The sequence below is a fragment of the Chamaea fasciata genome, unplaced genomic scaffold, assembly GCF_029207755.1.
Source record: "Chamaea fasciata isolate MVZ Bird 193981 ecotype frontalis unplaced genomic scaffold, bChaFas1.0.hap1 SCAF_5, whole genome shotgun sequence".
Taxonomy (NCBI): domain Eukaryota; kingdom Metazoa; phylum Chordata; class Aves; order Passeriformes; family Sylviidae; genus Chamaea; species Chamaea fasciata.
Genome location: NW_027094090.1, coordinates 33,302,237 through 33,328,348, shown reverse-complemented (window position 1 = coordinate 33,328,348; position 26,112 = coordinate 33,302,237). Strand labels below are relative to the sequence as shown.

Here is a 26,112-nt window from a genome sequence, read left to right as displayed (position 1 = left end):
CTGCTTGAAAAAACACACCAGCCTCCTACACAGAGCTTCTGAAAGGCACAGACTTGGTGGATGTAAATTAGTTAGTTGTACCAAACCACAGTGGGTCAGGAAGAAAGTGCAGATGCTCATCTAACCTATCCCACAGGGTTTAAAACAAACACTGGCATTTGGGGAAGGAAACAGCTGCAGAGAGTAAATATTGAGGGCTGCTAGTACCTTCATGGAGAGCAGGTTAGTAACTGTGGTATCTGACAAAGAAAAGAACTGGCTCTAGCAGGTACCAGAGATCAAAGAAAAGTAAGCAGTAGAGCAGGGAGGAGATTAAAGGCTCGAGCTGCAGACACCCAACCCAACCCAGGCTGAGTCAGTGTAACACCTTGGAAAAGACATGGGAGTGAGGACTCAAACCATGGTGGAAAAGGGAATCCTGCTGCACCCAGGACATGTGCAAACAGAAGTCATCTAAGGGAGCAAAAAAAACCAGCTAAGGTAGAGTTGGGAAGAAGAATCAAAAATAGATGCAGGCAAACTAGTGGAAGGCAAACACAGTCACAGACACATCATGAGCACTTCCCTGCACAGCACATGTCTCGGAACCAGGGTGCTCTTTGGACATGGCAATGGTTCACCACGACAAACAAAACTGTCTTCTGGTAAAGTCACACCACCACAGCCTCCATGCCCAGGGAGAAAAAACCTGGGAGAAGAGTCGGGAAGCCATTTATATTGTATTCCAGTATGAATGTTCGTTGGTCCAGGACATACAGATACTTGTCAGTTCTGGTTGAGGATTTGCTTTAGAAGGCCAGGAAACAGACTGCTACACTTCTGACTTCCAGCTGTCCAGAAGTCAACAGGATGCTCACAAAGGCTCAGCCTTAGTTTACAGTTTACCCTGCATCTGGTTTAGTACAACAAATGTGATTTGATCTCCCTGCAGCAGGTGCTGTCTTCCTGCCTTTCCTGGGCCACTCTCACAGGGCACAGACAAAGGTAAGCTATAGCACTCTGGCCTGCACAAACATCAATTTCCTTCTTTCCCTAAAGATTCCCTATTTGCACTATGTAGCAAGCAAAAAAAGGAAATGAAGATAAAGAGCCAACTGCAACTAGTCAGCAGATTTGTGAGTTAAGTAATACAGCTTCCTTGTCATACAATAGAGTAAATAAGAAAAGGCAATGGAGGCAGTACAGTTTGGTGATCTAGAGGTACCAAAAAGAGGAGCTGTGTTGGTTGCTGCTAACTAATAACCGAGATCAGCCTGTCTCTACTCACTGTGAAAGCCAAGGAAAATGGAAGCAGCACTTCAGTTTTCAACAGTTAAAAAAGCTAAAGGGATTTAAAATGCATGTCAATGCATTAAAATGCACCTCTTTTCCTGCAGAGGTGTACTTTAATTCACCAAATGTCCTCATGTATCTGGGGGCAGCCACCGCTGCACCCACTTCATGTCTCAGAGGAAGCTGCTGGGTGCCACTGACTAACTTCAAATTAAAGCTTAAGCAAAAGGCAAGGTTGCTGCTATTGCTACATGTAAAGCAACCTTCTGAGAAAGCACTGCTGTCAAGTCCTGGGGGTTTTTTTTTCTGTAAAAGTACCTGTCACAAGAGCTAAGCCATTTTAGGAAGTGTTTATAAAAGAGTAAGCTAAATGTAGTGTTAAATTTGAGGCTTACAGAGCCCAAGTCTTTTTCCAAATTACCTTTCAATTCAATATCACATTTAACAGGTCAGGAGATTGAAAGGCTTTTCCAAACTTCAAGAGTTTGAAGTCTGATTTTCATAGGTGTCAAGTGCTTGTAGTTGTCATGAACTATTCTGAAGGTGTAGGATAAAGAGCTGTCAGCTGCATTAAAGAAAAAAATACTTTAATTCTTTCCATATCAAACTTGTAGCAACAAAAGTTATTTGTACAGTAAAGTCCAAAAAAAACTATGAATTTAAAACCTAATGCTCAGTCTTCCCTTTACATTTAATACCATGGTATGCCTGCAATAACACAGAAAACAAAACATCCCTCAACACTTGCTGCAAGCTTGATATCACTGCATATTTGGTCTTTTTCAAAAGGCATTTAAGCTAACTTTGGCAGACAGATTCAGTATGTTTACAAATTACTTCTGAATAGAGCAGATTACCTGCCTAAGGTTCTAAGTACTAAGCAATAAATGGTTAGACTTCAACAAAAATCAGCTTCCATTTGCAGTAATGAAAGTGAGATATGAATATATGGAAAAAGATTACACAGTAGTTTCACCTCAAATTTTCTTCCTTTACAATAAATTTTTCTGCCATTTTTGACATGTCATCTATTGCCAATTTAACAAAGCTGAAGGAAGAGTCCTCTAACAAAGAGAAAGATGGAGAGCACTTACAAGAGTTGTTTATGAGATGACAAAATACTTCAAAGAACCTATTATGCACTATAACATCGATTCAGACTAACAATGAAAGATACTTCTGGAAAAAAGACACTCTTTATTAGATATCTCCAAAAGACAGATAACATCTTCAGACTTGAAGCCTGTGCATCCAATTTTAGTTTTCCCAATAGCAAGTAATTTAGAATTGTAGCTACCACGTGTTTTCCTAATGCTCAAGACTTATGAGTAGGTGGCATTGCATGGTGTTGTGTGACACTTTAAATCACCATTAAAGAAAGGCATTTATTTAAAAAAACCCCAACATTGTCCAGTCAATCATCTACTGCGGGGAGCTGGGAAAACAATGAGAAGAGAGGCAAGCACAAGCAGTGAACGGTACAATGCAGAAAACCCCCCTACAAGCTCTGTGTTCTGTCATGGCTAGGGCCAAGCTACTGCCCATAAACTCTGCTGAACCTCAAGCAGCTCCTCCTCAAACACCAAGTCACTCCTGCAGCACGTCACTGCCACGAGCTACAGCGCAGGACCCAGTCCACGCATTGCAAAACTCCCCACACCTCAATGAGCCTCTTCACATCCCAGGCATCTTGACTGGCAAGGTTAAAGCTCCAAACAGAGATGGATTCTTTCCGGCTAGCACGAGTACTCAAACAGCCCCACTCCCTCTTTCTTCCCCAGGTGAGTCATGGTACTGGAGTTCCCTGATCTCACACACTACAGCCCCACCAAAGGCTTTATCAGCTTAAGCAAGGGATAGATGGAACCAATGTTACACTGGGCAACACAGCCATCCATTCACGTCACACAAGAGTCCTAATAGCTTTCATTTGCTCTAGGGAGCAAACACCACACCATTATCACTCAGACTTGGTCAAACATGACAGTTAGGTTTTCCTAGATGTGATCCAACCCAGCAACTTGCTGCTTGCTCTCAAGGACAAATGGAGTATTTCACTTCCCTGCATCTGTGGGGTCTCACCTCCTTCCCTGGCTCTCAGCATTTCATCAGACCCTTGGTGAGTGAAAGTCAGCTCACTAATGTGTTGGGAAACTAACTATACAAGAAAAACTAAGCTAACAAAACAAGGTGCACACAGTACAGGAGGCAATACACAGAGGACCTTAAGGTTCTTCTCCAGCAGCTTCACGCCGCTTCAGTCAACAAATTCCTGACCCACTCACACCATGCATGCCAAATGTTCCATTCACAAGTTTTCTAAGGTTTGGGTTGGTTGCTTCTTAAATGCAAGACATTAAAGGCATTTCTATGCAAATCTGCAGATAACATAACATAAAAATTCAGTCTTTGCTGAATTCCTTTACATTGCTTTACCCTTAAATGACTTCCCTCCCACACTGGAGAAGTGTTCAAAACACTCCCTGAGTAAACAGTACAAGCAAAAACTCAATATGTACAAGTTCAAATCTAAGGCTCTGGCCCCACCAGATCTAGAAGATATCCAGACTTCAGGAGTATTAACATGGTTTTGAAAGAAGATTTTTTCACCACCAGTGAAGCTTTCTGAAAAAGTGCATCAAAATAACTACACACGCAAATTTTTTTCCTTCCTATTTTTATTGTATTCTTCATTTTGGAGAGATTGAAGGCCTTTAAGAGCAGATCTAGTATGATCTGCAGTCTGCAAGACTGCAGATGCTTGCCTCAGGGAAACAGCCCAACAGTCCAAATAATAATGGAAGAGTACATCGACTGCAACAGTCCCTGTGCACGGACAATCCAGAATTGTAAGTGCAAAACTGCAGAAAAACTTGTAATATTGATACCAGAACCATCAGGCACACCTAAGCAGATAACTTACTGTCAGCCTTAGAAATTCACCATGTGCCTTTAAACTTGGCAAGCCCCCCACGCCCAGCTGAATTTTTTCACTGGGAGCTAATGAACAACCTCACAAGTTACCTCTGTGCCAGAGCAGAGTCAAGCCTGTGCGGGTTTGCCCACTCTAGACTGTAATACTGCTTCAGTCAGATGATGCATTTCCTCTGCACCCTGAATGAACTGTCCTTTGCTCTAAAGCAAAGGACAGCTGTGAGGTTTATTAGATAAAGCACCATTCAAATTTTGACTTAGGGCCTGCAGTGAAGAGAATTAGTATGGGAAAATGCTACTTGAAATGACGCAAATCACCATGTGCCCTTTATGATACTACAGAGTCATTAAGTTTCATGCATGCCAAAATTTTCACACTCATTTAGAAGGCTATACATTTAATTAACTTAAATGTGAATCTCTTATCTCTTAGTTGAGTATTAACAATAAAAACAACAGCTACTGGAAACAAATACTGGGAAAAGTTTATCCAGAAACTATTTTAAAATTACAGAACTGCAAATGTCACACTGTCCTGCTCTAGGCATCACTTCCGCATTCAAAAGAAGTGTTTCCTTTATTAATATAGTTCTAATCAGACCTAATGTTTAAAAAGTTTCCTACTGTGCTTCATGATTTCCTTATAAATCACTTGCTTATAACCCACCCCTGGAGAATGAACCAGTCTTCTTCACAGCATCAAAGTCATGTTATGCAGTTACTGAGATGGGGCAAGGAAGCAAGATATCCTCAGCCAGAAAGGAAGCATCTCTATAAAAGGCAGAGATGCAAAAGATACTGAAATTTAGCACAATTACAAACGTGAATATTCTGTTATTTTATTCAAAACTATTTTCCTGATTTAAGGTATTTTTACTGACATTACAAATACTCCAGCTTTCCTCAACAGCCTATCAGTTTACTGACATCCCAGAGTACAATTAAGAGTAAGGTAAGAATTTAACATGCTTCCAAACAATTCGCTGCTAGGGAAAGAGTCATTTGCGTGTTCCAGCTAATATATGTAATCAGCTGCTTATAATAACAAAGAACTCCAAAGGAATCCCATTTTCCAAAGATGGAAGTGGTAAAAGCAGCAAAGACATTAAGAGAACAGCATCTTCTCTTCTGACATATAGTGCCTATCATATATGACTAGATCCTATGTCCTGTCCATGAACTGCAAAATGAAAACATTTTTTTCCCCTGTCAAAATACAAAAGATCGTATCCAATGGAAGGATATTTTATTTAGAAACCAGGAAGTTCTCAAGTCTGTCCCTCTTCTATCAACTGTTGGTTAAGGAAAAAAAGCAAAACCAAAAACACCACAAACAAACTTATTCAGGTCAGAGAATAGCAAAGACAAAAACATGCTGTTCCCTTTGCTCAATTCTAAAAACCACAGATGTGATTAGTATGAAGACATATTTGATCTGTTTTTCCTAATAAAAGATTTTCCAGTGTTTACCTCATCTGGAGGGAACTAGACTGCTGAACAGCCCTTCAGTCTCTGCGATACAACACAGAATGGATCTAGAAGCAAGTTTTTCACACAAGGTATCTTGGGTTGTTCAGATTACCAAAGACAGATTTAAGCTGCTGGAGAAAATTAGTTCTGCAGAAATAAGACACATCACTTCTAAAAATCATTCCTAAATCCCACTCATCATCAGAAATCATCTCCAATAAATATCTGCAAAAGGTGAGTGTCGGGATGGACCACAAGGGGATTTTCAATTAACCAAGGGAAAACAAAGTATGAAATGCAAAGCCAGATGCCTGCTTTAAAAGAAAGCCAAATCCTTTGAGATTTTTAAATACATTAAAGATGTATCTGCCCATTTTCATCTGTGTCTTGTGATAAGAATGGTTAGGGGAAAGCATGCATTCATAATCCTGCCAGAATCCAGAACAGGCCTGCTGCTGAGCACGGCTACCTCAGGAGCTTCCCAGCTAACAAAGGCCTTTGAAGGAAGCCTTGCAGCACTTCATTCCAGAAGAGGAAACATTGAGGCAGAACTGGGGGATGGGAAGGATCCTCGAGTATCCGCAGCTCCAAAGGGAAAGGGGATAATGGGGTAACATCTGTACTGCAACAAATACACAAAAGTCCAGGGAAAAGGTAATACCAAGCCTCCTTCACTGGGAGCATTCACAGCACTCCACTGTTTTGAGACCAAAGCAGACTGCCTTCTCTAACCAGGCAGCCCCTGGACTGTCTAGAGCACGAACTGAACTATGCCAAACACCGTGTAAGAGAATAAACACACCTGAGATGCTGACTCTTCTCTAGGTAAACACATAGAACTGACAACACAGTCACAGTCAGCAGCAGTGGACACAACCCATTTCCCCTCCCTACACTGAGCACTCACAGAGTGCCACCAACACCAGAGGGAGAGCCAGGACAGAAACGTGGAACAAAGCTCCTGCTATACTCCCTGACATAAAGAGTACAGGCTGCTACAGGCCATACAAACACATTGTTATTTATCCAACTTTTCAAAACTTCCTAGTCCCTCCTTTGTTCTGAAAAAGCAAGGCTGTTCTAAAAACATTTTCTAATTCAAATGACCCAAGGTCAGGGACAGCATCAGCTCCACTCAATACTGAAAATTCTTCCAGTAGCCTCTGAAAAGGCAACAAGAAACCCCCGAGTGATTTGAATGGAAAGGAACTAAATAAAGCCCCACTTGCCTTGATCTTGCATACAACTTACTTGTGAACCAAACTACACGACACTTCCATATGGATGTCTCCAAAGAGGCAAGTTGTGATTCAAGTTATTCTCCCTTGTACGGATTGTACAGCTTGTCTTTTGAGCTGTTGCCCTGATGCCTCAAATGGCATTTGCTGACCTTCTGGCTGGAGCACCAGCAGGGTTTGTTCCTCTGCAAATCCTTCTTACAGGTTAGCTAAAGATCTGTAGAACCTTCAATACCTGAGTGTTTCCAGACCTTTGTGAGTTCTAGTCAACACATCATCTAAGCCCAGGAGAGGGAATGGAAGTGCCGCTCCTGCAGGAAATGGTGCTAAAAATAGACAGCCGGGACAGTTTTGAGATCCTACCACAAGCAGCAAGTCAGGAAAAGTTTTGTGCTAAGCTATACCTCCGCCACAGCAACAACTGATTTTGAAACAGCTACACACTATGTTAAGAGACAGCACAAACCCACTCATATTTCTGCCACTTGTGTTTCTCCTTGGGCCATGCACAAAGAGCTTCCAGCTTCACCAGGCACCAGACAGGGGCTCTGCATGAACACCACACATCTTTTATGCCAACATGACTCTTACTGCAATGAAAAGGGAGTTCAAGGGTTTCAGAAACACCACTCTCATGGCAGCTTCTTGCAAGAGGCTACTGTTATATCAGTAACACGGATGCAAAAGCAAAAATTCTTCATGCACTTACGTTAATTGTGCAACTATTCAAATAAAAACAGAAGACAACTAGTTTTGCTCAGAAAATTAATTTTTCCTCCAGAGATGAATGTAAGATGACAGGTCACCTTGAAAATAAGCCCTAAGATTAACTAAGAACATTTTCAAAATAAGAGAATAAAAGAGACATCATCAAGGTTCAAGGGAAAAGAACAAAGTGGAACTGAAGAGACCTTTAAAAGCAGAGCCTTGGCAGGGCAGAAGGAGAATTTGAAATGGGACATGGAGCTATAATTGCATGGGCATTTGCTAAGTAGGTCTGCATTTGCTAAGGAGGTCTTTGTATTCTGTTGTGCAAAAGAAAAGAAAACGCTCAAGAGATAAGCACTTCAGCCAGCATAGGGCTTGGATACCTTCCCAGAATTCAGGTCATAAGCAAAGACTCTCATAAGCAAAGAAGGGTGCCAGAGCAAACACTTCCACGCAACTGGTCTGCATTTGCCTGTCTGGCCAAAAATTAAATGATGCAGTTTTTTTCTTTTTACTGGCAAACATGCGATACAAAACTGCAGTTATTGGACAGCAGCTTTACTAATTTCAGTCTCTCACCCACTTGCACCATCTGTCAACACCCAAACTTTAAATACTGTTACACTTACTATATACTTCGTTTATCCGTTGTGTTAATTCAGCAGAAAAAAAATTATACTCTCTACATTTACTTCCAAACAAGTTCTCTGAAGAACAGCCAAAGCATCCTGAAGGCTGTTGGAGAAAGTCACTTTGATTTCCAGCACAGTCACACTCTGACAAAAAGGACATTCACTTTTAAACTACATCTAAACCCTTAAGGATATCCAGCTAATACTGCAAAACAATTCAATGGACTAATATTAGGCTGTGGTTTCTGGACTTCTGCATGGACATTTAACCACCTGCATACCATCAGCAAATATCCTCAGGCCTCCAAGCAGCAAACAGGACGAATTTACAGGTAATAATTACCCAACATACCCATGCTTATAAATAGGCTTGCTTAAGAGATGTATGGTAAGTGGTAGTGATAAATATCATATGAAAAGCATTTGCATCCAGCCAGGTATTGTTTTATGACCTCTTCAGGCATCACAGCCACCAAGGAAGAGGTTTAAAAGAACACACAAAAGTTAAGTTGATGGTATCAGCATAAAGCTAGTCCAGCCAGTTCTGACACACAACAAAACAGTCGCTGGAAGAAAAGACGACAGTAACACCCTGCACACCTTTCTTCACACATAAGCTGCTCTCATAAACATCACTGTTTGTATAGCACAGACTAGACTCATCATTCCTTTCAGATCAGGTCAGCATCTTCAGAGCTCCCACCAACCCAATACCTGCACTGTTGCCCCAACTTCGCCTGCTTTTCAGAGTTTGCATTTTGTTCTCACGCAGCTTCAAGAAAACAATGTATATTTTTAGAATTATCTTTTTGTTTACATATTTCTCCTCTGGGAGGAGAAAAGTGACTGATGGTGGTCTTCACCAACGAGGTCAAAGAGGAGGCAACCTACGTAGCCAATCTTGTGCCTTCTGAAAGAATTGTATATAAGATGGAGTCAGAAAATTAAATACAGAACTTTCCTGCTGACCTTCTTGCTGCCTGCCTCATTCTTTCATGTCCCTACCGGCGACACCTGCACTACTGCTGCAAAGACCACCACGTCCACCTGGCCACCAGTCCTGCTGAGGTCACCCAGAGCATTCAGCAAGTGTGAAAACCTCTGCTTCAGTTGCCAGCAGGTGCTCCCTGAGACATCCTCCTTGCTGTTCAGATCTCTGGACTCCTCTCTCCTGGGATAAGGGGCTCAGCATGCTGGCTTCTCCAGCCTCCTGCACTGCTAACTGGAATGAACTGAACACCCAAACTACAGGGCTCAACAGTCCCCTCCCAACTCCAGCATCCCTCACGGCACAAAAGCTAACCCAGAGCTCTCCCTTTTCTTCCAGGCAGCTTGGTCACCCAGATGCCTTATCCTGTACCCAGGTCATGGCAGAGCTCTCTGGACAGCAGAAGAGCCTCTCCTCCAAGGCCACAGCAGGAGCCCCTGTCAAAGCCAGCACACTGCACTGACATGAGCAAAGTGCCTGCTGGGAGTGGGACTCAGCCACAGCCACACCAGTGAGCTGGGGCACCCACAGGGATTCTTACACCTGCTCCTATCACCTGCCCTTTGCCCAGAGGAGATCTAATTCTTCACATAGGTGCTACACACAGAGAACCTTTGAGCCAGGGAAGAAGGAAGAGACAGAGGCCATGCACTGTCACCTTGTCTCCTCACCCTGACTAGGACACTCCATTTCTCCTGAGGGCTAAACACACATGCTCTTTGAGTCCAATGGCTCCCTTTTTCAGCTCCCAATAAAATAAAACACACTTTGCAATTACTTCCTAAAAAAATTTTAACTGGTAGAACCAAAAATGATCATGCACAAATCTAAGTATTTACACAGATTTCTCAGTGTCCCAGTGCACGGTACTCATCTAAGGGTCAAGTTCAGAGACTATTACGAAATGAGATTGGCTCCAAAAAACCATCAAATGCTTCCAGGTCCTTGGCAATGTCAGTCAGGTTTTGGTCCTTCTGCCCCTTCTGGTGCTCCCCAGTCTGCTGGTAGTTATCCATACTTGTTCCTTGTTTAATAAAGTACCTGAAGCAGATTCACATATTTGTGAGAGAAAGATCTAAGAGAACAAGGAAGGGAGGGAACATCTTGTGTGTCATACAATAAAAACAACAAAGGTAAAAAAAACCAGATCTGCCACGTAATGAGTTATCATTTTATGTATTTTTTTAAACTTCATATACTTCTTACATTAATAGCATACACAGCTCTGCTATTTACCACAATCCTGACAACACTAGAGCCTTACTCATCTGTCCTATTTGTTATCATCAGTCTTGTGGGGGATAAGAAAAAAAGAAGAAAAAAAAAGAGAAAAAACCCCATGATGTGGCCTTCTAGTTTGTCCAGAAGCTAATCAGGTAATGTTCTCCCTTCTGAAAACAAGCAAATTAAATTATTGAACAGTCAAAAGTCAAGATGCTCAAATGCCCCCATTCTGTGATTAAAGAAAGGCAGGAGGGCACAGGCCTGCCTTCTCTTCTTCCAGGGGTCCACCAGCAGAGCAAGATCTCCTGCCAAGAGCAGCTGCCTCCTCCCTTGCTGTAGCTTCTTCACCTACATTTTTCTGTCTCCCATCCAGCAAAAGAAACTTTCTTCCTCTCAAGCAGTTACATCCAAAAAGCTGCCCATATTTACACTTGTGAAAACAGCAGTGTACACAAAACAAAATCATGGCAAAAGGTTGATTACAGCAATCATTACCACAGGCAGACAGTTTCAGCTGTGAAACTTTCTATGGAGTGGCATGAAACTAGATACTGACGACACGTTTGTGAAACACTAATAAACCCCTTCCAACATTCCCTCAAAACTGGCAAGCAAGGTAACAAGCAAAAGACTAACACCTGATTTCCATCAACAGCCTCACACTTGCAGTGAAAAAATCTTGTAACAGCTGGAGACTGAGGTTGGTCAAGGCACAGGAAAGAGTGTAGTTACCTTTTGGTATGGCATAACATTTAAAATACATTTCTATGTGTTTAAAACAGTACCCTTAACTTTATTCTCTAAATGGATGAGCTGGCCTGTTAAACCTGTTACAGGGAACAGTTAAGGGAGGATTGTAAAGCCACAGAAAAGACAAAGAGCTAGAAGAACACAAACGCATGTATTTTGAAAATCATGAACCTGCAAGTAAATCCAAGGTTTACATTGCAATCCTATTTGCTGCACTCCTTTCCATCAGGTACCAAAGCATAAACCGCATTTTCCATTCAAGAAGTTCTACTGTTTTCTTTCTTTCAGAACCATTATTCATTAAAAGAACAAAAACAAACACCAAAAAAAGCCAAATCAAAACCACACAAAACCAAAACGCCCAGACTTCTCCACCTTCTGCCTACCTGTCTCATGTCTATCCAATTAAGAAATCTGTCCACTCTACAGCACATCTTCACTGGACCATCAGCTGGGGCCTTCCTTCCCAAAGTACAACTCCACCAGCTAAGCCCAGCCTCTTGTGGTACCACCCTCTCAGTAAATTTCCTCAGCTGCACATTCCTCCATGTGCTCTAGCACCAGAGCTGCTCCTCTTGCAACCACAGAGATCTGATTCAAGGAAGGCATCTGAACAAAAACCTACCTTAATTAAACTAAAGCTTCAGTGGAGCCACACCCTCTGCTCAAGCAGTGGCAGCCACACAAACAGCCTTCAACTTGCAGCATCCACCTTGTAGGCGTGTGGCTGAGATAGGACAGGACGGGAACAACAGAGGTGGGATTAACTGCTCACTGAAGATCCCTTTGTGTTCTGCCTTGTGAGACATCACTTGTTCCCCATGGTTCACAGGATAAATCAGGGAGTCTGGAAACCTGGCAGTACCTGGCACCCCCCTTCTACAAAGCACCCAAAAAACCTGAGCACTGAGAGTTTCACCAGACCTGTGTTTTGACTGTTTACATCTTAAAACAACTTACCTTTAACATTTAGTTTATCATGTTCTCACCAAGATGTACTGTTTCTCCAAAAGTAAAGTATGGTGAAGTTATGAACCCAAAAAAACCCACTACCTACTTACAGACAACCTGTACAAATTAGCAATCCAATTACTATTGCAGGTTAGATCATCTCCTTGGGAGCATGCAGTGCACTTGCACTGAAACCATGAGAACAACAAGGAGGGAACAGAGCAAGCGTTGACCAGGAAAGTTATGTTCCGGTGTTACACATCTCAAAGAATGGGATCCAATTCCAGCTCAGTTTCAGAACGGCATCCCCACCATATTTCAGACTTTTTCACTTATCTGTTGGGAAAAGTCAGAATAAAGTTTGGGTTTCTCTAGAAGGGCAGTACTGAGGTTCATTTGGAAGCACTCAGCAAGGAGACAGGGAAGAATCACAAAATGGGCAACCTTGGAAGGGACCACTGGAGATTATCTAGTCCAACCTCTCCATTCAAGCAGGGTCTCCCAGAGCACATTACTCAGGAGTGTGTCCGGAATGAGAATGGATCTCTGCAAGTACCTAAAAAACACAGTTCCTTCCCATAACCAGGGAATGGCACCACATTTCTAATGACTGCCTGTCTTGGGGTGACAAGACCGAGGCACTGCCCTCTGCGCACCATAATGCCCATACCTACAACATACAGAATTAGCAATGCTAGTTTTAATAATCCTTAAAATAAAAAATACTCCTCTCTGCTGCCTTTTGGTTTTGACACAATTACTACCAAATGTGAAATGCCTTCTGAAAGGTTCTTTTTTTTTCCTCTCTATCTTCCAGATAGACCTCTGGAGATGAAAATCTATGTTACTACTTGTGAAATCCAGACAAGTAGCATGGAGCTCCCATCCTATATCCTCCACACAACATCTTCACAACTACTTAGTGCAGTAAATCTGTATTACATAATAAATTATTTTTTCCAACACTGGCCATAAAGGCTCATTTAAAATCAAACTCATTTTAAAACAGGACCCTCCATTAGAATTCATGGGAGAGGAGACAAAAGAAGAAAAAAAGTGAAAAAACAAGGGTGGCATGCTAGCATTCCATACCATGCACTTCACCAAGCCGCTTCAGAAGCTAGTTTAAGCTATAAATCACTAAAAAAGAAGTGTGTCACGAACTTAAGACTGCTGGAGGAAAAACCACTGGGTTTATGAATTTATGTTTTTTAATACAAGGCTATTTCCACAGTACATGTCATTTTACTGTCTTAGGAGGCAAATACCTACTGCACTAGTAGTCTATTATCATTGCAATTCAAAGCTTCATCTTTACATGCCAGTGGCAAGTTAAAAAAAGCCTCAGGGAGGAAATCACCAAATCATTAAAATCAAATATGCTTTGAAGAATACTTGGGGTCTGCATTCAGGAGTGGGGAAAGATGTGCCTTTAATTATTTTTTAATTAAATTAACTGTGAGTTTTAAAGCTCAGACATTAGAAACTGCTTTGATGTTTCACTTCACGTATTAACCTTTTAGTACAATATAAACAGTCATGTTCCCCCATCCTGAGATAAGCTTCCCACCATGTGAACACATTCACATGAATTCAAAAGCAGCTGTCAGTGCAGACAAACTGAGAAACTCTAGCCATAAAACAAAACCTGTGATACAACTCCGTTAATCACTCTTGCCCATGACTGGGCAAACACAGAAGATCTTTAGAAAGATATTTCTAAATATGTAACTTCTGTTCTATTGGAATAATTCTGGAAGTTTTTTAAATCCTCCAAGATTTCTATTAAGACACATCACCCCTCAGTCACAGGAACATGTAGAACAACAGAACAACAGTTTGGATATTTGAATTGCCAGCTGCTGCCATCAAAGCAGAGATTTCCACTGTAAGAGTACCTGAAGCTCTCCTTGCAAGCGGGACAACCCCTTTCAAGGGAGCACAGTAAGACAAGAAAATTCATTCTTCCATAGGTTTCAGCTCAACAGGTGTAAGACTTCTCCCATGCCCACTGCTGCTTGTGGGAGACAGCATAACAGCAACTGGAAAACCAAGGCCACCCAACAGGAGTGAGCCAAACCAAGGAGGTGCTTGGTTTGTAATATATAACTTTACCACCTGAAAACACATTTCCCAAGCTGATGTCAGGCACAGGTGAGCACAAAGTGGCTTTTTTGGTGACAAAACACAGAATTAAACTCCCAGGAACCTCACTATGATTTGGTGATCATAAAGAAGTCAAACAAATTTGCATTACACAGCCTGCCATGTTTCAAACCAACTTACTTAATCTTCTGATAGCTGGACACTTCTTTAGGGTTACTGTTTTACAGACAGTTCCATTCTTATTCAGAACTTGAGAAACATATATAACAGGAATTACTTCTGTATTTTATAACAACCTTTATAATATTAACCTTTTATCACAGTATCAAGGCAATCACAAGTGCCCTATGGTTTAACAAGCCAAAAGGGAAACCCTGGTGGAATATGCCCTGTTAGCAACAGAGCTGCTTTGATTTACAAAGCATCACTGGTTCTCCACTTTGCCTAAATACTTGGCATTTATTTGGGATAATCTTATATAGGCTGTGATCAGGTCCAAGATGCAGGAACAGTCTACACTGTGAACGGTTGACAGTGGCTGGCTAATTGGCACCCAGCCTAATCCAGAATATGAAAAATCTCACCATACTAAGCACAGGAACTGTCTGCTTCATTTTACAGAACAAAAATTCTGACCAGAGCAACAAAAAGCCAGAAACCCACAGTTAAATCTACTTCATGAAGTCCTGCTGCTCACAGGTTTGAGTTAGCAATAGAACATTCTCCCAATGATTATACTCTTTGACAACACAATCTACTGAATATTCACTCAAGAAAAAAGTTGCAATTTACAGCACAGAATTAAAAGAAGACATTTTCTTTAACATACTTTAATTAAAATAGGGTGGTATAGTTAAGCTGAACTTTATTTTGCTAATATTATACTATTTTTAAGCAGTAAAAATATCTCCTAGGCAAGCAAGGGACCAACAAAAGTTCAGAGTAGTAGATCACATGGTCAGCTGCACACTAATACCATTTTTCAACTTCTATGAAAACAAACTTGTTCCCATGAAGCCCAAATCAGACCCCAAAGCAATACTGTGCAGTTGACATAGAGAATGTATTTAGATTTATCAGCAATTCTTGTTAGAATTGTTATAAGCAACAGCAGTGTGAGTCAGTCTCAGACTTAAAGAAGAAAGGAAAGTAATTAGCACCCAAAGAATAAAGCAGGCTCTTGCTTGGCTAGGACCTTGAGAAAAAAAAATGAGGGGGGGGGGGGGGGTGGTAAAGGTTTAGGAACAATTTTTGACATAGTCATAGAGCCCAAAGAAAAAACTTAAGAACAGCAACTAATCACATAACTTAATTCAACTTTATATTCAATGAGAATAGAAAAATGAAATTTAAGATAATGTGATTATCTGATTCAGAGGTTCATCTGACATCCAGAAGCTTTGCTGTCTCCTCTGACACTGAAATGCATATGCAGCAGTCTCTTACCACTAGAGTGAATTAAGAGGTAACTAACGTAATTCAGTATTTCAAGAGTCACTCCTCCAGGGAAATAACTAAATTGTATTACCAAATACAACAAAAGATATTCCAGTCTTTGAACTCTACAATAGCCCCACTCCATAAGACTATCTTAACTAGCTACTGTGAATCCATTTACTTAGATCCTGAGATCCACTTACTGGGCTGTCTAAAAACAGCTAAATTATTTTAATTACAGAAAGAATTGATTAAGACTCCTGACATTAGTAATTACCCCCGATCCCATATTCCTGGAAGGGGGAAAAGGCATTCCCTTAATTCAACAAATAAAGTGCCCCTGAGCATCAAGTTAAATACTCCCAGTCCATCTTAAGCTGACCTGCTAACTCATGTAAAAACTGCAAACTATTCCTAATAATAATTTTACATCAAAATTAACCCAAAGACCTGGATAAACGTCTAAACACAGAAATCAGACTTTAGAGTTACAAATTTACATAGACAGTGCAGTAGACAAGTAACACTGTGCTAAGTTAGGCTCCATGAAAGCTGTGAGTATCATGACCAGAAGAGTTCTTGCATTAAAGATCAAGTTCCCCTTAATAAAGCAGATTTCTCTTGCACAGATTACATGGGAGTCTGGTTACTGCCTGCATCACGTTGCCTGCACAACTGATGTTCCCCTGACTTTGCTGTTCTTACACTGCCAGCACTTGTATGTGGGTACCAAATGGAGCAACTACCTCAAGCATGAACTTTTGGTTAAGCTGTGTAGTTTTCCACTGGACATAAGACATCAATCCTATGTGCAGAAATAGGAACAGGCAAATTTTCAGCCTGCACTTACAGCAGGACAGCTAGAATACTTTCTCTTCCTTCTTTCCATCAAAGCTCCTAAAAGACAAGAGAGTCACAAATCAACTCCCCATCTCAAATGACTTTTACCATGCCTCACATATATGAAGGATAATTACTTCAGTTTGCTCTCAGCAGTTGATAAGTGCTTATATTATCCTTCAAGAGATGGAGCAAATCTTGTACACAAAGATTCCTTCCTTCTCCTCCTCCTCCTTCACTATCAAATATAAAAGTTACATCTATTTCTAGCTTTCAGCTGCCCAGTCCATGCCACATGGAGAGTTAGGGATTTATTTTAGCAGTTTTCAGGAGCACCCCCTTATTGCAGCATTTACCCCTGGCTAAATATCACAGCCATCACATGGGTCTAATTTTTGGATCTAAGTACTCCTGGTGATGGAAATGGGGAGCCTGTATGTGTGACAGGATTAAAAAGAACTTTCCTCCTGCTCATATTTCTGTTCCTTGGTCTTCAACACTTTAGTTCAACAGTCTAACCTGACATCCAGAAATGCCTCTTAAGAAGCCCTCTCTCTTCACTGCTTTTCGAAGTTAAACACACACACATGGTAACAAAAAAGGGGCTGACCATTCTTTAAGTCACCAGTCTGGGAAGCTGGGGAATCAGTTCCTGCAGCTGGCTACAGCACCTACCTGCTGTGCACTTTAGGCACAGCCTAGGTCACTTGTCACACATCAACTCTTCTACTACTTGCAAGATAATCGAAGATGCAAAAGAAAAAAAATGGGGCTGGGGTTTTGTTTACATGTTTTATCATAAAGGGTAACATAAGACACCTGTCTATGCCTATACTACATAATTTTTCCACACATTGATAATATATAAAAAATTGTAATACAGTAGCTCAAATTCCATCTGTTTTGAAAATTTGCACTGACTCTTATGCTAATCTGAATAATACTGACCCTTTACCCCCCTAAACTTACTCATTTAAAACATGAATGAGGAGAAACACTGCAGACCAATTCTCCCATTATGCAATATACAACCTCCAAATTCTTAATCTTTCAGGCAGTGCCAAAGAATATGCCAGTTTCTGTACACACAATCTCAATGGGTCATGCTGAAATCCCTAGTGCAGTTGCTGGAGTTTATATGGCTTTACCAGATGCTTCTCCTGTGAACTATGAGAATATTTTACAATTAAATGAGCAGCTCTGAACAAAAGGACTTCCACAATCTCAGCTTATGTATCTAAAGGAACACATTAAATCAAATTGCTGGTGGACTGAACAGCAAGATGAGCAGACTTTGATCTTGAGAAGCCCAATTCTTCAGAAGAGAGGAGCCCACTAAGAGAAAAATAATGCTCTAAATTAAACATCTGAACTAAACTCTTTCAACTTTACAGGCTAGTGTGACCTAGGCACAACTGTACATAAGAAGTCACTGAGAGGAAGTCCTCTACAACAGAGGTTATTAACCATCAATAAAGGTGTTAGGCTACTTGTAAAGTATTAACAAATTTGTTCTATTACAAACTTTACTTCAAAGGGGAAAGGTCAAATCATGAGACTCCTGCTTCAGCAGAAATAAAATTAAGCACTTAAATATTTGGCAAACTATCATGTTCAGTCAGAGAAGAACTTGATAGTCAGTTTTTATTATTACCAACCAGGCTTTAGAGAGACTGTATTGACTGTGTATTGCAAACACAAGATACAAGGACTGTGCACAATGAGGAAGAGTACAGCATGGTTAGACTGTGCATCCATGCACTTGACCACACCTTGGATCAGTGATGAGACAGATCACAATATGAGCAGTCCTAATTATGGACAACAGGGATATCTATGAAAGATTAGAGACAACTGCCTTTGTAATTTGCCTCCAGTATATTATTTTATATAATTTATAAAAGAAACACACGTGCAAACAGCATTTTCCACAATTACCTAGTGGGTAAAGAGTGAGACAGAGAAGCTGACAACTGGTACACCAAGTACTCCTATATACCCAGCATCAACATTTGATGCATCCTCAGAGGCAAATGAACCACTGCTGCTTTTACTATTATTTTCAGCACAGCATAGATTCCTCTGCATACAGGAACACAAATTCCTCTCTAGCACACACATACACAGATGAGTAACTAGAAAGCATTCTTAATTGCTACATAAATCACGCGTGGCTACTTAGCATAGCCAAATACATGTCTGTATAGGAAGCGCTCTCCTCAAAACTGTCTGCAGTTTTTCATCAACCTCACAGAACAGCAAGCATGCCAAAAGGAAAGCAGCAATTACTCACCCTAAGTCAATTCATACCTGTCTACAGAAACACATGGGCTTTGACACAGGCACCTGAACCCATACAAAAACCTGACAATGCAGCAGCCAGGTAAGAGCTGCACTGAAACTGCAGGGATGACAGCATGCTGGGCTAGCTTCAGTCCATCAGGGCACACCTCTAACATCTGTGGGTCTGCTGGTTTTAAGATCTTTCCTGAATGTTGGTGTCAAAAGGCACAGATCCACATGTGTGCATGTCATATTTATAGATATAAATCTAAATATATTGTGTATATATATAGCTAACACAATTATTTTTTAAAATGTGAGCATACATCTATAACAGCCCTGCTATTTCTGCCTAAGAACGATGTGCCGGATATACTGAATAGCCCAGCCCAACGTGCTGCCTGCACGTTGGCCTTATCTGCCTATCCACGAGGAGAGCCGAACAAGAGACCTGACATTCTCATGTCTCTCTTCACAAAGCTTACATTGCTTGTCTTGACTCACTAGTATAGTGCCACAGGAAAATGCGGCATGACATACCGAGCACTTAATCCAAAATTGTCTGTTAATCAGTTTATTTAGAATCACAGAATATCCTGAGCTGGAAGGGACCCACAAGGATCACTGAAGTCCACCTCTTGACCCTACATAAGACACACCAAGAATCACCATGTGACCGAGAGCATTGTCCAAATGTTTCTTGAACTCTGTCAAGCTGGTGCTGTGACCACTTCCCTGGGGAGCCTGTTCCTGGGCCTGACCACCCTCTGGGTGAAAAACTTTTTACTGATATGTAGTCTGAGTCTTCCCTGACACACTTTTAGACCATACCCTTGAGTTCTGTCATGGTTACAGGAGTGATCAGTACCTGGCCCTCCATTTCCCCTCAAAAGGAAGTTGCAGACTGCAATGAGGTCTCCCCTCAGTCTCCTGTTCTCCAGGCTGAACAGACCAAATGACCTCAGGCACTCCTCATACAGCTTCCCCTCAAGATCCTTCAACACCTTTATTGCCCGCCTTTGGACACTCTCCAGTAGCTTAACATCTTCCTACACTGTGCCTATTCCTTACAGTTTCGGGCAATATCTTCCTTACGCTGCCCAAAACTGCCCCCAGCAGTTGAAGTGAGGCTGTCCCAGTGCAGAGCAGAGCACAGTGGGACAATCCCCTCCCTTGCCCGGCTGGCAATGCTGTGCCCGATGCACCCCAGGAGAAGGTCGGCCCTCCTGGCTGCCAGGGCACTGCTGACTCATGTCCAACTCTCCCTTGAGCAGGACTCCCAGGTCCCTTTCTGCAGTGCTGCTCTCCAGCATCTCATCCAGGGTTTCCTCATCCCAGATGCAAAATCTGTCACTTGCCCTTGTTAAACTTCATACAGTTGGTGATTGCCCATCTCTCTAATTTAACAGTGTTTGTCTGCCTTTGAGGGACTCAACAGCTCCTTTCAATTCAGTGTGTCATCAGCAAATTTATTTCATATTCCTTCCAGTCCTGCGTCCAAGTCAATAATGAAGATGTGGACAAGCTCTGGGCTGAGGATGGAGCCCTGCAGAACTCCATGAGACCGGCTGCCAGCCTGTGATGTCACCCCATTCACTCTGACCCTTTTTGCCCAACCCATCAGCCAGCAGTGTTTGCAACTGTTAATTCAGCACTGGTGCCACTGACTTTTTACAGAAGAGACAAACTGTAGCATCAGTTTCTACTTTAGTTCTTCATAATTTTGCTCTTGCAGTAGCTAAATGTTAATCAGCAAGATCCTCTTCCAAAATGGTCATTCTGGTATTATTCTTACACACTGATATACAGCTGAAATAACAGATCATGAAAAGGAGGTATCAAATTTTCTCATTAAGTAACTTTTTATTGTTTTGGGTTATTTTAATCTCTTTAGTGTATTCAGACGACCTTGAGCTCGGTTGCTCTGTAGAGCACTTTCCTGGATTCACCAGACTCTTCAGTTAAAAGAAAACTTCTTGTGTCTGCATGTCTATTCATGTGTGTCTAATGAAGCCTAAATCTAAACATTTTGGACCATAAAGCTATAGGTGCCCAATACTTTCTGACTTCAGCAAAAGCTCTACCACAGCACTGCCCTTCTGCTTTGCACTTAAACCTTCACAATTATCCCAACTCAACTACATCACTTAATTCACAAAATACCCACACTTACTAAGTGCTCCTGATCTAACTGTGGAGCCTAGTTACTGTACCCCAAGACTCTGATAAGTGAATCAAAGCCTTTTTTTCCTCCAACAAAAGGAAAATAAATAATCAGTGTTTCTCTAGTGATATTTAAATAAATGTCAGTAACAAAGGTAATAACACATTGTTTGTGCTCCCAAAGTTTGTAGGGAAGTAACTGCCTGAGATGCAGTATTAATACAATAGACTAAAGTAAACAGTGGAAAGGTTAAGAGTTACTCAACTAGTCTCAATATTACCTGCCCCTGGTGCTGCACTCGTGACATTTAAATTGCTGAATCTAACAGCACTCCTCACATATTTTAGTGACTTGAACTCTGAGTAGGACAGTATGTTAATCCATATCTCCCAAACCTGCTTCGTAAATTTTTGTGTGCACTAGTAGTTACCATTTTATATAGTCAGGTCCTCAAAATTTAAACTAATTGTGACAATAAACCAGCGTAGGGCAAGCAGCATCCTCTGCACAGAGCATAAATCTCATCTCACCTCCAGAAGCTGTCAGACACCAGCAGGGAACTTAGAGTTCACCACAAAATGGTCCCTCCAAGTTAGTGATGCACACATGCCACATCAAGTGGTCCAAGAGAAGAGTGAGGCAAAAACACAAAATAAGGACTACGAGTTTACTGTCACAGTGATGTGGGCTTAAAATAGACACCATCTCTACCCTACTCACTCCTTCAGCTCTTAACTTTCAAGTATTTCAGTTGCGACAATGTTTATCCCATAATATTCACTGACTGCCAAATGGATTAAAAAAAAAAAGAACAAAACATTACTGGATATTTTTAGTTGCCTTTTTTAAAAAAAGTTTCACGACTACATGTCAAACACAAACCTAAAGTTTTTGGCTCCAAAGCAAGCCTATAATTAGAAACCTCATTTTTTCTGGTAGTCAGGAGAGCCATTTTCCCTAGGGAATGCTACTAAAAGGAAACCCAGGAAGAGTCGTAATGGCCAAACAACGTGAAACATTAATAACGGACACTGGTAACACAAAGAGGTCCTAACTAGGCTTGAGCAGCTACAAATTGCATTTAACTACAAGAAACTGTTTTCTTCCCAAATCAAATGCCTTTTTTTATAGTCTCTCTTCCTCTCAATTACGTGCCTCAACCTACTGTGCAAATTCATGTGGAAGAAACCTAAAAAAAGATGTCTGCACCCAGAAGTTTGTCCTACTTCTTCCTATTTTCATCAGCTCACTCATAAAAACTGCTATACATTTCCCTTCAAAGCTCCTTCTCCAACAGTGAATGAGAGATTGCTGATTACCTCGCCAGGACTAGCTAGGGATGAAACTGTCACCCTCTGCCTTTTGCCTTTCCCGTTTACACCCCCTCTGCTCTTATCTATCTGCTTTCCATTTCCAGCTTTTTTATTAATTTCCTTTCCCATCACCATTACCACAGCTGCAAATCCCAGTGACACGCAGAAAAGACAGACACAAAGCCAATGTCATGGCAGGGGGACTGGGTGAGGGTGCAGGGGAAGGAACCTAGCAGGCCTGGAAGTCATGAAGACCAAGACCAGTAAGGGGAAGAGAGAGGGAGAAAGCAGACCTCAGACAGGGAAGGACCAGTGTTGACAGTGAGGCAATGAGGACACTTGGGTGCAGAAGGAACACGTGCATTTTTGCAAACTGCCAACAGAAGAGACTGCATTTTTCTTGCAAATACTTTTACAGAGCCCTGTATGAAATCGTAGAAAAACAGAGCACACAGCAGCATTTGGGGTTGGTTTTCTTTTTTTTCCCCAAAGAACAGAGCAGCTCCTGAGTGTCAAACTTCCTACATCCAAGCCATGTTGAATGAGACATCAACCAGAATTCTCTCACATCCTGTGTGCAAACTATTCACATTTCTGATGCTGAACAGAAGCTGAAGGACTGGCCCTCTTCTAGCTGGGATCCATGAGCTTCATGGCACTGCCAGCTTCCAAAGCAAGGCTTCCCAAAGCACAGTGATGTCCTGTCTCACAGATTCCTCACACATAAGGGCAGAGAGAAAGCTTGACTACAGCCTCTTCTCATGTCTCAAACCTTTACAGTTACAGGGGAAGGGGCCCTCAAACACAGAGCAGGCAGAACCAAGTACAGGCATGTCCTCAGGCTTTTGCAGCCATCCTGACAGACCACATGAGCTGAGCATGGCTTGGAACTAACCACCTACGACGCTTGAAAGGCCAGTGTCCATTGAGACCCCTGAGAAAGGAAAAGCATTGCAAGGATTTACACTGACCCTGCTCAGAATGGGATAATTCAGGGAACTGGCATGTGGAAGGAAAGTGCAGAAAACATACACAGGAAGATGCTCATCCCTCCAGCATATGGTGGGGCTTGCAGCAGCAGGCATGACTGTTTTCAATTTTCCTGAAGGATGGGGGTGGGTGGGAGGAAATAGGGAGCGAAAGGGGTCAGTTTTGAAAAGTTTGCCAAACATCTTATTTAGGTATTTTCTCTACAGGGAATGGACAATTTCCAAAGGCTTGATCATACAGAAGCCCCAGTCTGATCTTGCACATGCCTATGCACATGGATAACTTTACCTCACATGAGTAGTCAGACTGGCAGGACAAAAATATTTACAGTTCTGCTTTTTTTATTTATTAAATGACTCATTGCAAACATGAAACAGGGCCACACTGAGCTGCATCTAGTCTCTGACACTCAAATTTTACAAGAGACACAGGTGTTAAAAATCCTTAAATAAAGCTAAACTTTCAGGAGCAATAAGACGGCAAAAAGCAACCTGTATTTTTATTCACACTGCCCTCAGACTGAAGTATTTCTTGCTTAAGAAATAACTTTGGGGCAACTACTGAACCCTAAAACACTATATGGCCTATTATATGCTGCTATGGCTTTATGCTACAATTTTCTTTTAGAAGTGGTATAGAGAGAGGAAGAGTTGTTTAAATCTTCAACTACTCTAGAGATTAGGCATCCTAAGCAAAGACCAAAGCTACTATCACAAAATTTTCCATCAGAACTGCAGTCAATTCATTAATCCTGTCTCAGTTGCAGAATGTGATGTATTTAAGCTCATCCTTGCCCAATTAAATGAAGACAAAAATTCACTACTTAAGGTAGCAAATTTTCTTTTTCTTTTCTTTGGAAATCTATACAAAACAAGGCTAAACACCAGTACTGCGTTTTTCTGCAGGCACAGCTGCAAACCAAATGCTCTAAACCATTTCTTTCCTGCAAGAAAGGGGGCAGAGGGAGCTAAGAAAGAGAAATGTTAACTGCCAGCACCTAAAGTCTTCTGCAAGAGAAACCCACACTGCAAAACTTTGTATTTGTGTAGTTGAGAAAGACATAGAAACAATAACTATCAGCTCCCCTCTTTTCTCTTTGCTCAAGGGGACATAGTATGCATTTTTAACTAAACCTCAAATACAAACCAAAAGTAACATCCTCATCCCTACAAAGAGGCTTATTATGACTGTTATTGCTGGAAGGGGAAACTCACTCTTACTGGCCACATGACTGTTGAAATCTACATTCAGCATTGTTTGAAGGTTTTTTTTTTCTTTTCTCTGTAAATCATCAATTGAGAGCAACTGGTAGTAACTTTCTGAGTAGAAATACTAGCTGACTATTTCAGATGCTGCAGAGTCAGCAACACAGATGAATCTGTTCCAGCCAAGTAAATTCACACTTAAATATATACCCTGCAACACCTCACTGCAGTATTCTTTTGGGAAGCATTACTAGAGTAGAATATAAAATTTTAGTCATTGGGGTTGTTTGGTGTTTTTTTTTCCCAGTCCTTCTTGCTTGGAAATGTTAACACCCCACATAACAATTTACACATCTGCACGATTTACTACTTACACAGCTAATATTTAGCAACACAACTCATACAACAGCATTAGAAAGATGTGTATGTTTTGAGGATCTGAACTAAGACACGAGCCCTCTGACATGTCATGATACAGTAGCTACACAGAGGCAGACAACAGTTAGGTATCTATTCACAGAATACTGTCACACCAGGATGCTCCTCTCTAAGGCCCAGGTGGCAGCCAGTGCTGGCCAAATTGGTTACCAGATGAAGTTCAAGGACACTCCACAGCACTCAGCAGCTTCCAGAACACCTGAGGTTAGTGAGAGGCTGAAACTTACAACGGATGAGACAAAAACAAACGCTGCGAAGAGGTGTCAAGAGGAGGACCCTGGAGAAGCAGCCATAACCTGGTACACAGCCGGTCCCAACCTATTTGCTCCAAGTGGCCCGAGCTCAGGTGTAGGAAAAAGGTGTGCCCAGGCTCCGTGCCAGACTTTGCAAAGGAAATTAAAGCTCAAGAGAGCTCTTGCACTTCCTCAAAGGAGAGCAGGAGTTTCCTGAGGGGCAGCTAGAGGGTTTCAGTTTTAAACAAATCACAAATGGAACATAACCTCAGAGAAACAGAAACTAAGATTGGCTTTCTGCAGCACAACAAAGCCTACAGGAAAGGCTATGGGCAACAAATTATGTTTTTTGACTACTGCCACAGGTGGACCAGAGGTCAGCTGACATATCCAGGCTTTCAAAAGCAAGTTTATAACCAGGCCCCCACAGCAACAGTAATACTAGCACTGAAATCCAGTGGGGAAAACTACGAAGAGTGTGTAGAAAGAAACAGGCACTGAACAGAAACAAGGCACCGATGCTGGTGGGAGCAGATGAAGTAGCATAAACAAAACAGGCTCGCTAGCTTATAGTTTCCAAAGACACCAGCCATCTCTACAATGACATCCTGTGCTTTGGTGAGAGAGAAATGCGGGGGATAGACTGCTTAGCTAAAAAAGTGCGACGTTTACCCTGTATGGTTTAATGACTGCTCTGGGTCGGACAGGTCCTCCACTGAATTTCAACGCTGCCCGCACAAGGGGTTGGTTCGGAGTTTTTGCTCTGTATTTAATCAGTTCTTCACCTCAAAGCCCCACTTGCCTGAGCCTGAATGCTTAAACCACGCCACTTAAGCACTTCAGAGGGCCTTTCCCTGCCAACAAACCAGCTGAAGAGGCTGTCATTCACCTCGGAATGAGCTCCGAAAGAGCGAGGAGACAGACCCCGCCGTCCCC

At 41.7% G+C, this 26,112-nt stretch overlaps 1 protein-coding gene across 2 annotated transcripts in view; it reads right to left on the bottom strand.

Annotated features, from left to right (window-relative positions):
* RASSF3 (Ras association domain family member 3) overlaps window positions 1-26,112 on the bottom strand; it is a 94,671-nt gene that overhangs the window by 26,822 nt on the left and 41,737 nt on the right. The window lies entirely within an intron of this gene.